Source organism: Dreissena polymorpha, chromosome 9 (assembly GCF_020536995.1).
Source record: "Dreissena polymorpha isolate Duluth1 chromosome 9, UMN_Dpol_1.0, whole genome shotgun sequence".
Classification (NCBI taxonomy): Eukaryota; Metazoa; Mollusca; class Bivalvia; order Myida; family Dreissenidae; genus Dreissena; species Dreissena polymorpha.
Window position 1 is genome coordinate 13,639,725 of NC_068363.1, and position 13,632 is coordinate 13,653,356.

The 13,632-nt window shown below is 37.3% G+C and overlaps 1 protein-coding gene across 1 annotated transcript in view; it reads right to left on the bottom strand.

Moving 5' to 3' along the window:
- LOC127845872 (E3 ubiquitin-protein ligase RNF216-like) overlaps positions 1 to 10,870 on the bottom strand; it is a 66,361-nt gene extending 55,491 nt beyond the window's left edge. Inside the window, exon 1 of the mRNA XM_052377046.1 lies at positions 10,788 to 10,870. The gene's annotated coding sequence lies outside the window, so the exon portion shown is untranslated. The remainder of the gene's footprint in view (positions 1 to 10,787) is intronic.
- Between the last annotated feature and the right edge of the window lie 2,762 nt (positions 10,871 to 13,632).

Sequence of the window (13,632 nt, forward strand, 5' to 3'; positions counted from 1 at the left end):
GGCATAGAATTCCAATATCGGTATTCGAATGTTCGCAAATTCATTCAATCGAATATTTGCATAAAACGGCTGGATTGATTTTACCGTGTTATGTGTTCATTTCCATTGGTTTTTAAATTATATCCGTTTGCTAAATACGAGGCTGTTACTTAACGTTGCTATCGAAAAATTGTATCGCTGTCGACTAATACTATGACCGATACTGTGATCGGGCACAAATAGAATGAAAAACATCGTGTCATAGAATTTTATTTTTTTAATGATTCCACAAATTTGTAGCAGACCGCGCATATGTAAAACTAAGTTTACACACATAACACGTTGCGGTCTTCTTATCCACAGACCGTGTTAAGTATTCCATACTGCAGAAGGGGCTGATGGCATTTTTATCCCCACGCTTTTTGAAAAAAAGGTGGGGATATTGTGGTGATCTCCGCCGTCCGTCCGTCCGTCTGTCCGTCCGTCTGTCCGTCCGTCTGTCCGTCCTGGCCACTATCTCCTCCTACACTAAAAGCACTAGAACCTTGAAATTTACACACATGGTAGCTATGAGCATATGTGCGACGGTGCACTATTTGGAATTTTGATCTGACCCCTGGGTCAAAAGTTATAGGGGTTGGGGTGGGGCCGCGTCAGAAATTATCACTCATTTTTTTAGGTTATTTTACATTTACTTCTTTATTTCTACACCGATTCACTTCAAATTGATACTGGACCTCACCTATGACAATACGGTCAATCTCAACCATGCATGGCCCCATTCCCAACCCTGGGGCGCCCCGCCCACATAGGCCACACCCACCAAAAATTTCCATTTACTATAATTTTTTCATTTCTACACGGATTCACTTCAAATTGATACTGAACTTTTGTTATGACATTAGGGTCAATCTCAACTATGCATGGCCCCAATCCCAACCCTGGGGCGCCCGCCCACATAGGCCACACCCACCAAAAAAATCCATTTACTATAAAAAAAATTTAGGTTATTTTACATTAACTTCTTCATTTCTACACTGATTCACTTCAAATTGATACTGAACCTCTCTTATGACAAAACGGTCAAACTCAACTATGCATGGCCCCGTTGCCAACCCTGGGGCGCCACGCCCACATAGACCACACCCGCCCAAAATTGCCTTTTACTATAATTTCTTCATTAATACACTGATTCACTTCAAATTGATACTGAACCTCTCTTATGACAATACGGTCAATCTCAACTATGCATGGCCCCATTACCAACCCTGGGGCACCCCGCCCACATAGGCCACACCCTCCCAAAATTGCCTTTTACTATAACTTCTTTATTTTTACACCCATTCACTTCTAATTGATACTGAACTTCTCTTATGACAATACAGTCAATCTCAACTATGCATGGCCCCATGATCAACCCTGGGGCGCCCTTGGGTCAAACATGCGGCGTGGGGATACGCGTCGGCCTCTGCCGCGCCATTTCTAGTCAGATTTGAATTATGATTCCTTGATGATTGTTTAGTTTATATCATCTGTTACTTTTGAGTAATTCACATAATTTAATGTCTGTCCAAACTGTGATCACAAAAACTAAATTATTATTCGCAAGTAAATTCAAACCCTTAATTGGTACCTAATTGAAAAACAACAGTTCGGGCCCTTTCTAATAGTAAGTATATTGCATTGCGTGATTTGAGTAATGCACACATTTTAATGGCAGTACATACTGTGATCACAAAACTTAATTATTATTCGCCAGTTAATTGAAACCGTTAATTGGCACCCCATTGGATAAAACAGTCGGGGCCTTTCTTAAAGCGTGTATATTGCATTGCGCAATCAACACTGATTCGGGCCGCGTTATCAGTTTGACACGAAGAACGTCACGTCAAACATGTTACTCCCAGATGATTTCGGTTGCTTTTTAGTAAGCGGTTCGCAGGTCATTAAATATTGGTGAAATTACGTTTGGATAAAAATGCCAATATGTGAATATCATTTTTATTATTCGAAAGCTGACCATTCAAGCGAATATTCCAATATTCAAATAATTTTGCCATCCCTAATATCTATACAGCCATGAAGATTGATGTTGACATTTTTGTATAGTTTCTAAGATATAGCCCTGAAAAGTTACAACATACAACAAGTTGCTATCTTCAATATTGCAAAAGTATTAATAAAATAAGCGATTTGGGCCACATATATTTGACCTCTGACCTTGAAGGATGACCTTGACCTTTCAACACTCAAAATGTGCAGCTTCATGAGATACACATGCATGCCAAATATGAAGTTGCTATCTTCAATATAGCAAAAGTTATTGCAAAATGTTAAAGTTGGCGCAAACAGACCAACCAACAGACCAACCAACAGACCAACAAACCAACCAACAGACAGGGCAAAAACAATATGTTCCCCACTACTATAGTGGGGGACATAAAAATAACAAAGGGCAGTGACTCTAAAGTTTCAAGTACAGTGCCTTCCACCAGAAATTTTTCAGTCGCCCCGGGGCCGATCGGGGGTGGGTGCAGGAGGGGTATCCCCTCCCGACGTTGATTTTTTTTTAAATTTAACTTGTCAATTGACGTTCTGTGGTGCGTTATAAATCCAAGAAAAACAGATATGAAGTGATTGGTTAGGATAAATGTTTACATTGTTTTAAAGTTGTATCCAAATTAAGAGCATCTTAGTTATTTAACACTCATTATTTTCCTGATATTAAAACTGTCATATCATCATATCATCCTTTCCGAGCTTTTTCAAGTAGACGACGAAGATAGGCTTACAACAACTAAGTTAGAAAACTGTCGTTATAGCAGTTGCTTCCGGAGTCTCCGTAAGAGTGGAACTCAGATGTGTTGATTGGCTAACGACTTGTACCGACTATTCGATTGATTATGTCTTTAACCAAAGTGGCTAACCGGTGTTCATGTATTTTTTTCACTTTGTTTATTATTTTACGCTAAAATATTGAATCGCCCGGTCGGGCTATTTAATATGCATTTATGATCGACCAACCCAAGAATAGACTCGGGCTAGGGGCTTATAGGCTAATTCGAAGACTGGCCCAGGGGAATAATCTGAACAAGGGGTCTCTGCCTGGTCTGGGGGAACAGTACCTGTACCCTCAGGTGGGGGAAAATTAGCGTCGGTTGTTTAAAAAGGGGGATTTTCAACCAATTACGATATGAATACAAACAAGGGCTGTTTGTAAAACATGCATGCCCCCCTATATGGGATATAAGTTGTAGTAGCAGCCATTGTGTGAATGGTGGTGGGGGTGGTGGTGGTGGTGGTGGTGGTGGTGGTTCTTGAGTTATCGTCTGACAACCACCTGGTGGACGGTCCGCCAGACAGACCGACAGACAGACCGACAGACAGACCGACAGACAGACCGACCGATACAATGCATTACAAAAATGCAGTTAGCCTTACATTTGGTAAAATTTAAATATATTACAAGGATGGCAAATGCTGTAACAGAAAGAACATGCATAAACGGTAGTTTTTTCCCTTGTTTGAACCATGCTAAATCCTTAAAATGCCTATTTCCAGTAACTGTAACCTTCACCTGTGACCTTGACCTTTGACCTAGTGACCTAAAAATCAATAGGAGTCATCTGCGAGTCATGATCAATGTTCCTATGAAGTTTCATGATCCTAGGCCCAAGCGTACTTGAGTTATCGTCTGACAACCACCTGGTGGACAGACCGACAGACAGACCGACATGAGCAAAGCAATATACCCCCTCTTCTACATCATTTATTGGTTTGTATTATCTTCTTACAGTCAATACAGTTTAAAACTTAAAAACATTTCAATTCATTACATGGTGGGTGGGGTAATGACATCAAAGAATCGATAATTGTTTGGCTGTCGATTTCCGTACCAGACAGGGCTCGCGCTAGGGGGCGACGTGAGCGACTAAGTCGCTTTCTAACGCCAAACGTCGCATAAAATTTAAGAAATTGTAGATAAAAAGCAACTTCCAGTCTCCCTCTTATCAGAATTTGTTCACATCTTGTTTTCTCGATGTCAAGGTCTGACTCAATTTTCCAATACACACTGTCGCAGCCCGGAGCGTTTCGCAATTGAGCGACATGTAATTTGAGGTAAACCCGGCCCCGATTCTCCCAACCTCCGAAATTATCTAATCGGCGATCGATATTGGTCAAGTCAGCATTCAAGTCACATGGTAGCTGGCCAATCAACATTGAGTTCACTCACACATAATATTGGGTCATTCATGCGCAGACACTGTATACTTGGAAATATACAGTTGATATTGTCGTCTGCCAACACTATAGCGGCCGATGGCAAACGTCGTATTTAAAGATAAACAAATAAAAAGGAGCCAAACAATACAAAAAATTATTTCTAAGTTGATCACTTTACATATCTACCGACTATCGATCTGAATTAACGAAAGGATGCTTATTAAATAATTAGATCTATGTCGATGATGTTACACCTTTCTGCAGATTATCGTTTAAAATTAAAAGTTGGTAATTAAGTTGTTTTTTACCCACAAACTTTGCTATTGTAAAGCAATATGTCAATAAAATTGTATATTAACTACGTATTTGCTAGGTTTCATCGATTTTCTTTTTTTTTGCTGTCAAATGACATGCACAATTAGTTTCATGTGCGTAACAAGTACAATTTTTCGAACTGTCGTTTTCGGATACATTATTTTGCGTTGATTATAATTTAATTTCGAAGTTCTTTAAAGAACAAATAGAATGAAGAATACAGATGGGGTGATGCGGACGGTGTTGTTTATCATATTTCGAATAGTTTTCACATGAAATTGCAATTGGAAAGACTATAAAAAATAATAATTATTAAGAAAGCGTATGTTAAATGTCACATTTCAAACATAAATATTTATCTGGTCTGACAGTTTTATTAAGCTTATGTTATCTACTGCTTCATAAACATATTATCGTTGAAATACTTTAGTCTGTATAATATATTAACATCAAAATGGATTGAATATAGAGCTAGTAAAATTTTAGTTATTTATCTGTCGTGTCTATTATTACTTGGTTAATTAGAACTGCTGGAAAAATTAAGATACACAAAAGAAATATAATTTTGTGTACTACAGTGGTATACTTCAATAATGTGATACACATATATGTGTGTTGTAACGTCCTACATGCAAACTCTTGTGTCCGAGTCTCTCCACTTCTCCCTACAGTCTCCTCACTTCTCCCTAAATCAGTGTCCAGGGAGAAGTCACTTCTCCCTAAAATTTTAGCCCAGCGTGAGCCCTGACCAGACAGTGGCTCGTCGTTTTCATTACTTTTCGGAAGTGGTCAACCAACGTCGAGTTATCGTTTATCGACACATTTTTGATTTTCATTTGTTTTGATAAGTTCTGTCTCGTCCTTGATTTCATTACCGGTACTTTTAATCTGACTAAGCCTTTTCTGGTTCAATAAAATGTCAATTTTCTTACATGAATTAGAAATGGTTTTAGTAATTTTTTTTCGATATGATTTTTTATTATGCGACATGACGAAAAAAGACCGAATGTATCCAAATATAAGCTTTGGTTTCCCGAATAATCCCTGGCCCTTCGGCTATTTTCGTTTATGCTGTACTTTAAACCACGTGTTGTTATTAAATCAGAAACAGGTACCATTAAATCAGGTGCGCGGAAAGGTTGCACAGCACTAAGAAAGTGTTTTTTTATCCAATGGGAGATTTTCGTCTAAAATGGGGAAATAATATATACTTTTTGACAGGGGGAATGGGGCCAAATTTCGGCCCCAAAAATTGCAAATCGAGACCCCTGTTTACAAATTTGGAAGAGGACTATTAGATGTCACTACATACCAAATTTAGTAGCCCTAGGCTCTATAATTATGAACAAGAGCTTGTCACAGTAGTGCTAAATACCCGCCAATATGTGTTTGCTGGTATGACAACATTTGTTTTAGAGAGTAGAATAATATTTGTAAAACATGGCACCTGTGTCATTTATTTATATTTTAAGGATCAATTAGTTATATAGTGTTGGAGTTATGCTGTAGAGAGTAAAATGTATGGAAATTCAAGAAAGGGAGGTAATTAAAAAAGAAGACTATGAACCAGGCCTTGACACTAACTTTTTTGACAGGATTCCCGGAGGGAACCCTACTTTCAACTTTTGGTGACCCTCACCCAAACTAGGGTTCCCTCCTGTTTTGACGCACAATCCTAAGGGCAAATAAGTACAAGAAGCATACTAGAACACATTTTTATTTCCAATATTCAATTCAGTTGCCATTTAAAGTAGACCAATTAATAGCTTATAAGCATTGTTTTGTAAACTTTGGATATCATGTCTTTCATCAACATCATCGTCATCTTAATGTAACAATCATATTCAGCAGTGAATACAATTCGAAATATTATAAACCACACCGTCCGTAGCATTTTATTCTATTCTATTACTTCTATATAGAACTTCGAATATAAACAAAGACCTAGAAAAAATGTATTCTTATAGGTCTTTGATATAAGTTATAGTCAAAGAAAAATAATGCAGTGCTCCAGCTAGGCCTTAATCGAAGGGCGCCGCGCCCTGCCCTCCCGAACCTCCGCCCTGCCCCCCCGAACCTCCGCCCTGCCCCCCCCCCCCCCCCCCCCTCAAAAAAAAAAAAAAAAAATAAAAAAATTTTTTTTTTTTTGTACATATGATAATTCATAAATCTCTTATTACATTGTAATTAGTTTAATCCTCATTGTAGACATTATATTTGAATGGTTTGATAATAATGGGAATAATACAATTATTTATAACATATAAATTAACATGCAATAGAAAGCATTCCAGAAACACCCGCGCGCTTGAACGTGCCCTTTTCACAAAATACTGCGCGTCGAAAGTGCCCTTTTCATAAAATACTGCGCGTCGAAAGTGCCCTTTTGACAAAAAAGCCACCCTGCCCTTTTCAAATTCTAGCTGGAGCACTGATAATGTATCCCAAAATGACAGTCCGAAAAATGTGCATATTGTTTGACTGTAGAAAATGAAATTTGGTTGACATATTGCTTTACAATAGCATATTTTGTGGGTAAAAAACAACTTTATTATCACCTTTTAATTTCTAACGATAATCGGCTGAAAGGTGTAACATCATTGACATAGAACTAATTATTTAATTATCATCCTTTAATTCAGATCGATAGTCGGGAGAAAGGTGTAGAGTGATCAGCTAAAAACAATTGATTTATTGTTACGCTTCATTTCATTTGTTTATCATTAAATAGGACGTTTGCCATTGGCCGCTATATTGTTGGCATAAGACAATATCATCTGTGTATTCCAAGTATATTGTGTCTGCGCATGAATGACCCAATATAATGTGTGAGCAAACTCAATGCTGATTGGCCAGCTACCACGTGCGCTTCAATATCAATAAGGTCAAGCTATGTTTTATGCTCTGGTGCAGACCGGTTTTCGTTTATTGTTCAAAATTGCGAATTGCGATGACAAATATAGAAAACCAGTCTGTATTTAAATGGTCAATCAATACGAAGTGGTTCTATAAATTTAGAGTTCCCGGAGGATCACCCAGCTTGAAAGAACTGGTGACCCTCGCCAAAATTTTGTGTCCTCGGATTCCCGGGACACTGTTAGTGTCGAGGCCTGTGAACAGTTACTGTTCTTGATCACTGTATTTTCCCTTAAACTCATCTACTCATTTTACAGACAATACTTAAGTGTTCAAATTAAAATATTATTGTAAAATAAGATAAAGGGAGATATAAACAATTGAAAAGCTAAAATATTTACTATGAAATTAAATATAATGTAAATTATAAATAAATAAAATATATGTAGTAAGGTCAATTTCTTATCTCCCTTTTTACATAACATACATTTACTTCTTTGTGGGAATTTCGTCCTCTCGCCAGTGTTCGTTCACCCATGAAAGCTCGTGCAATGTCATGTCCAATCGTTATTTAGAATTGATCAGATGCAAGATTTTCATTGGTCATTCAAACGTACCTGTTGATTTCATTATGAAATTACTGACCACGCTTGCATTTGCCAAGACCGTCTAGTAGATGCAAGTCCATAGTCGTTGTTTTATTCCAACCTGGTCTTTTCCGTCATGGGAATATTGGTCAGTGTCAATAAATACAATTAAACCTCCAGGGCTTTGATTGAATGATGTGCCCCCACTCCCACACCCACTTCAAATGGCGCCCAACGTGGGGCAGACGTGCTACGAAAGGACCAGGTTGGCGGCTGGACCAGGTTTCCGGAGGGCGGCAAGGTTGGTACCACGCTCGTTGAGGACCGGCCCACGCTGTCGGAGCGATGCTGGATTCGGGAGCACGACAACCCCAAAGAGGTGCGTTGACTTCCGTCCAGCTCCTAGGACCGTTTCGCAGGACTCGCAGTACTTTCGAAAGGACAGCTGAATTGTGTATGAATCATACACTTTCTCGTGAGAGAAATCCGCGTGTTTTTCAGTGTTGATGTGACGTTTTGTTTACACCACGTGACTTTTGTACTTTTTATTGTGAATCTCTTCATGAGTAATTCATGAAACTTTGCTCTGTAGACGTTTTGTTTGTGGATGTGTTAATGTACATTAAATTTTGTTCCCTTAAACATTTGCGATTGGACTGACCAAGTAAGTCTATTGTATCAACTACTTTTATTTTAATATTTATGGCGCATTTCTTATTATGTGTGCGTATGTGCACAAAAATAGTTCCTTTGCTATCAAATGTAAACATTACGTACGCAAACACGTCTTGTATTTCAGTTCGGTGTTATTGCAGTCTTTGAAAATATTGCATTAATTTTAAACATGATAATTTTCTGCAAGTATTTAAGAAACGTTTGTAGCGAAGTTCAATTTTGTAAATAATTTTCAGTTCACTGTTAATAATAGTTATGTACTAGTAATATGTTTTCATGAACGCTAGATTTCATTCATTTGCCTTATGGTTAAATTACAAATTAGAATCCACATGCTGTAGTTAATTTGTGGTATTGACTTCTTTTATTTCCTTCAAAAAATAGTAAAATTATAAATATGTTTAGTGTTGTAATAATTTGACAATTATAAAGTTTTTGCAGAAATTATTTGTTTTAATCTTGACATGAAACGTGTCATTGTAGTCGTACATTTCCATTAGAGCTTATACGCTTTATCGAATGATCAATTAGTTGTTCATGGGAATTATTAGCTTATTTAAAATTATGATATTGTTTTGGAATTAAGGTTTTTGGTTTAACACTTTACAAATGTTGATTTTATGTGTTATATTGGTACATATCAACATATCTTTGTGATTTAGACATTTCCCCTATAGTTATATCCGTCAAACAGTCTAGTTTCTAGATTTGTGAATTGTAATGGTGAAATTTATTTAAACTCTTACTCGACCCTGTTGACCTTCGTGAGGTGAATTTACAACTTTGCGTTGCATGATTTCCGGTATACACAGTCTTAAACCACGGAGTACTTCAAAGTAGTCATTTATCTTCACTGTGGTTAAGTTCATGGCGCGGCTAGTTCTGCGAATGTCATTGAGACTGTTACTGCCGAAATTTGCCAGGAAGTTCACGTAATCCTCTGTAAAAGTGCTTTTGTTATTTGCTTTCACTGGGTGTCTTGAGCGGAAATCGGGGGATTGTTTGATTCCCTGGGCGATATTTCATTGTGGAGTATCCGAGTTAAATGTTGTCAATTAAAGCGCCACCTTTCAGTTGGGCAGATTGGATTTCTTTCGGTTGTTGAAAATTGATCCCAGGGGTTTTTGATATGTGATTAATTTGCACTTCGACCCCAACAGGTACATATCAAAGTGTTTGTATCTGAAGACACATGCTAAATTTAAATATTCTTTACCTGAAGCTATTTACATTTTAAAATGGTAATGCTCATTCCTTAATGTGTGTATTTGTTAAGGGTATTTGTGAGTTGTAAAGTTTTGTGTTTGTCAGTGTGTTTTATGTACTTTCTGAGGTGCTATCAATCCCAAATTTGGCTTTTCTACATTTTTCTTGTATGTTTGTTTCATGGTCAGAAATGAATATATGGGTAATGTGTTATTGAAAATTGTTAATATGGGAGGTCATGTTGCCATTTGTGAATGTTGGTTGATTTATGTATGTCAAATCATGCTTTCAGCTACATACATTTTTTGTGTTGTTCTGTAAACATCAGTGCAAACTATGTTTAAAAGAATTTTGAATATGTGTGCAACTTTACACATTTGCATCAATATGTGTACCGTCATTATATTTTTGTTTATAAAAAACGTCGGAAATAAATTATGATCGACGACAAATCCTGTATCCGAAAATGGCTGTTCGAAAAAATGACGGGTTTGGCACAAGTAATAATAGATGCATATCGTTTGACTGCAGAGAATGAAAACCAATTAATCGTCAAATACGTAATCAATATATAATTTAGTTAACATATTGATGTACAATGAATATGCTATTGCACTACTTAACTTTGCTTTAAATCGATCACTAAAAAATTTAAAAATGGCGGACTTTCGGCGATTTTCGAAAACTAGCAAAGATATTTCGTCAGTTGCAGTTCATGTCCGTGCCATCTGCTAACAAATCGGAAAAAAGTAAATAAAATACCGGGGATAATTTGTATCGAGCGATATTATAATGAAAATAAAGTAGCGAAAACGATGAGTACAAAATCAGGGTATGAAACATTCTTGACTAAGACATTTACTTATACGGGTTACTTAGAAATTTCTATACGAACAAAGTCATAACGAGATCATATTTCAACAAGACAAATGTTAAATAACTTACACCGTGAGGAGGATAAGGGTCTACACTTTTTTTCGTAATAGCGGGAAAAAGGCCAAGGCTTCAAGTACGTATACTTTCCATACGAATAATGAACCTAAAGAAACTAACGAAAATAAAAAACAGTTACAACACACCTTCAGTAGATTATGTTCAATTTTGTGACCCCTGGGGAGCGGTCAAATTTGATCCCAAGGGCTTAATTTGAACAAACTTGGTAGATGACTATTAGATCTCACTGCATACAAAATTTGGTAGCTTTTTGCCATACGGTTATGGACAAGAAGACTTAAAGTTTTCACAAAAAAAGGCCTTATATAAGCAATTTTATTATTATTTATTATAAGCAAATTTGACCCCAGGGGCATAATTTGAACAAATTTGGTAGAGGACTATTAGATGTCTCTACATACCAAATTTGATAGCCCTAGGCCCAATGGTTATGGACGATAAGATTTTGAAAGTTTTCACAAAATAGGCCTTATATAAGCAAATTTTCAATTTTGTGACCCCCGGGGCAGGGTCAAATTTGACCCCAGGGACATAATTTGAACAAATTTGAAAGAGGTTCACTCCAGGAACATTTGTGAGAAGTTTTATCAGAATTGGACTTGTAGTTTAGGAGAAGATGTTTAAACAAAAAGTTAACGCACGCACGCACGGACGCACGCATGACGGACACAGGACCATGACATAAGCCCCGCTGGCCTCTGGCCAGTGGAGCTAAAAAATGTGAATTCTAGAGTGTTCACAAGCTTTTTTTACTATATAAATATAAGGAAAATGACCCCCCCCCCCATGGCGGCCATGTTTTTTTACCGATCCGAACCATTTTCGAACTCAACCGTCGTATCCAGGAAACAAATCTTCTAACCAAATTTCATTAAGATTGGAACAATAATGTGACTTCTAGAGTGTTCACATACACTGTAACTCCAATATAGTGCGGTCCGTTATAACGCTGTGTCCAATATAACGCGGGGGGTCCTTGGATCCTGTTTTTTCTCGAACCTTCCTTTTCTGATTCAAACCAATGTTATGCATCTTCATGTATTTTCAGAAAATTCAAAGATGGCGGCGATCACAGCCTGCTTGCTTTATCCGTCCGTTTAACCGATTTTAACCGATTTTAATCGATTAGAAGTTAAACGACACGAGAAAGCTAACTGGTGTTAATTTCTTGTGTAATGTCAATAAAGGTCAATAAAGGTGTGAAAACTTGCGAGTCAGTGTTTATTACATGTATTCTCTATCAGAGCGGCTCAGTGCGCTATTTTCAATAAGGTAAGTGCAAGTGGAATAATTATCAAATTAAAGTTATTCAAAACGATTAAAACATTTTTACTTTGATTTGATTGCAGTTTGTCCATATGAAAGGAGCGGCTGTGAAATAAACTGCGCACACCGAGTATACTGCGCAGCCAGAGACTCGTGCAAGCAGAGAAAGATGACGGAATATTTCACATTTCATAGCGAATAGATGAATTACCTGTTAATGTTTTGTATGTATCGTGTATTGTATAAACATTGACAGTGTTATCGTTTATTATATGCTATACATGCTTGATAAATAAAAAGATCTTTGTTTATGTTTAATGTTTCTGTTGTTTCTGTACGTGTACGAATAATAAATTAAATAATCCTAACGATTTATTTACGTGCTAACGCAGTATACTTAACAGAGAATCACTTTAATTTTTGCCATTTATCAGAAAGTCCACGGAAAGCACGATTTTTACATGTCGCGTATGACGCAATAAAACATTTCTTTATACATGTGTCGTATTGCATTCAATCTAAATTTAAAGTCGCTCGCCCAATTAAAGCTCTGTCCTATAATGCACTGTACTCTTTTTCACTATTTACAAATAGAGAAAACTGTCCCGTCCCCTGGCGACCATGTTTTTTCACTGATCTGGACTATTTTCAAACTCGTCCAAGATATTAATGAAACCAATGTTTTCACCAAGTTTCATGATGATTGGGCAAAAATTGTGACTCCTAGAGTGTTCACAAGGTTTCTCTATAACCATATAATGAATACTGCCCCGCTCCCCTGGCAGCCATGTTTTTCAACTGACCGGAACCATTTTTTGAACTCCATCAACATATCACTTAGACAAACATTTTGACAAAGTTACATGAAGATAAGGCATCAATTGTGACTTCTACAGTGTTCACAAGTTTTTTTTCTTTTTTTTGACCTAGTGACCTAGTTTTTGACCCAGCATGACCCAGTTTCGAACTCAGTCCAGGTATCATTGGAACAAATGTTCTGACCAAGTTTCATGAAGATAGGACAAGAAATGTGGCCTCTAGAGTGTTCACAAGGCAAAATGTTGACGACGAACGACGCACGGACGATGGACAAAAGGCAACCCAAAAGCTCACCATGAGCACGTTGTGCTCAGGTGAGCTAAAAACAAATGTTCAGACCAAGTTTCATAAAGATTGGACAATAAATGTGACTACTAGAGTGTTAACAAGGTTTAACTATAGCGGCAGCCATATAAGCAAAACTGCCCTGTGCCCTGGCAGACATGTTTTTTTACCGATCTGAACCATTTTCAAACTGAACCGTCGTATCAAAGAAACAAATGTTCTGACCAAATTTCATGAAGATTGGACCAAAAATGTGACTTCTAGAGCGTTCACATGTTTTCACTATATACATATAGAGAAAACTGCCCCACCCCTGGCGGCCATGTTTTTTCACCGATCTGGACCATTTTCAATCTTGTCCGAGATATCAATGAAACCAATGTTTTGACCAAGTTTCATGATGATTGGGCAAAAATTGTGACTTCTAGAGTGTTCACAAGGTTTCTCTATAGCCATAATAGGAATA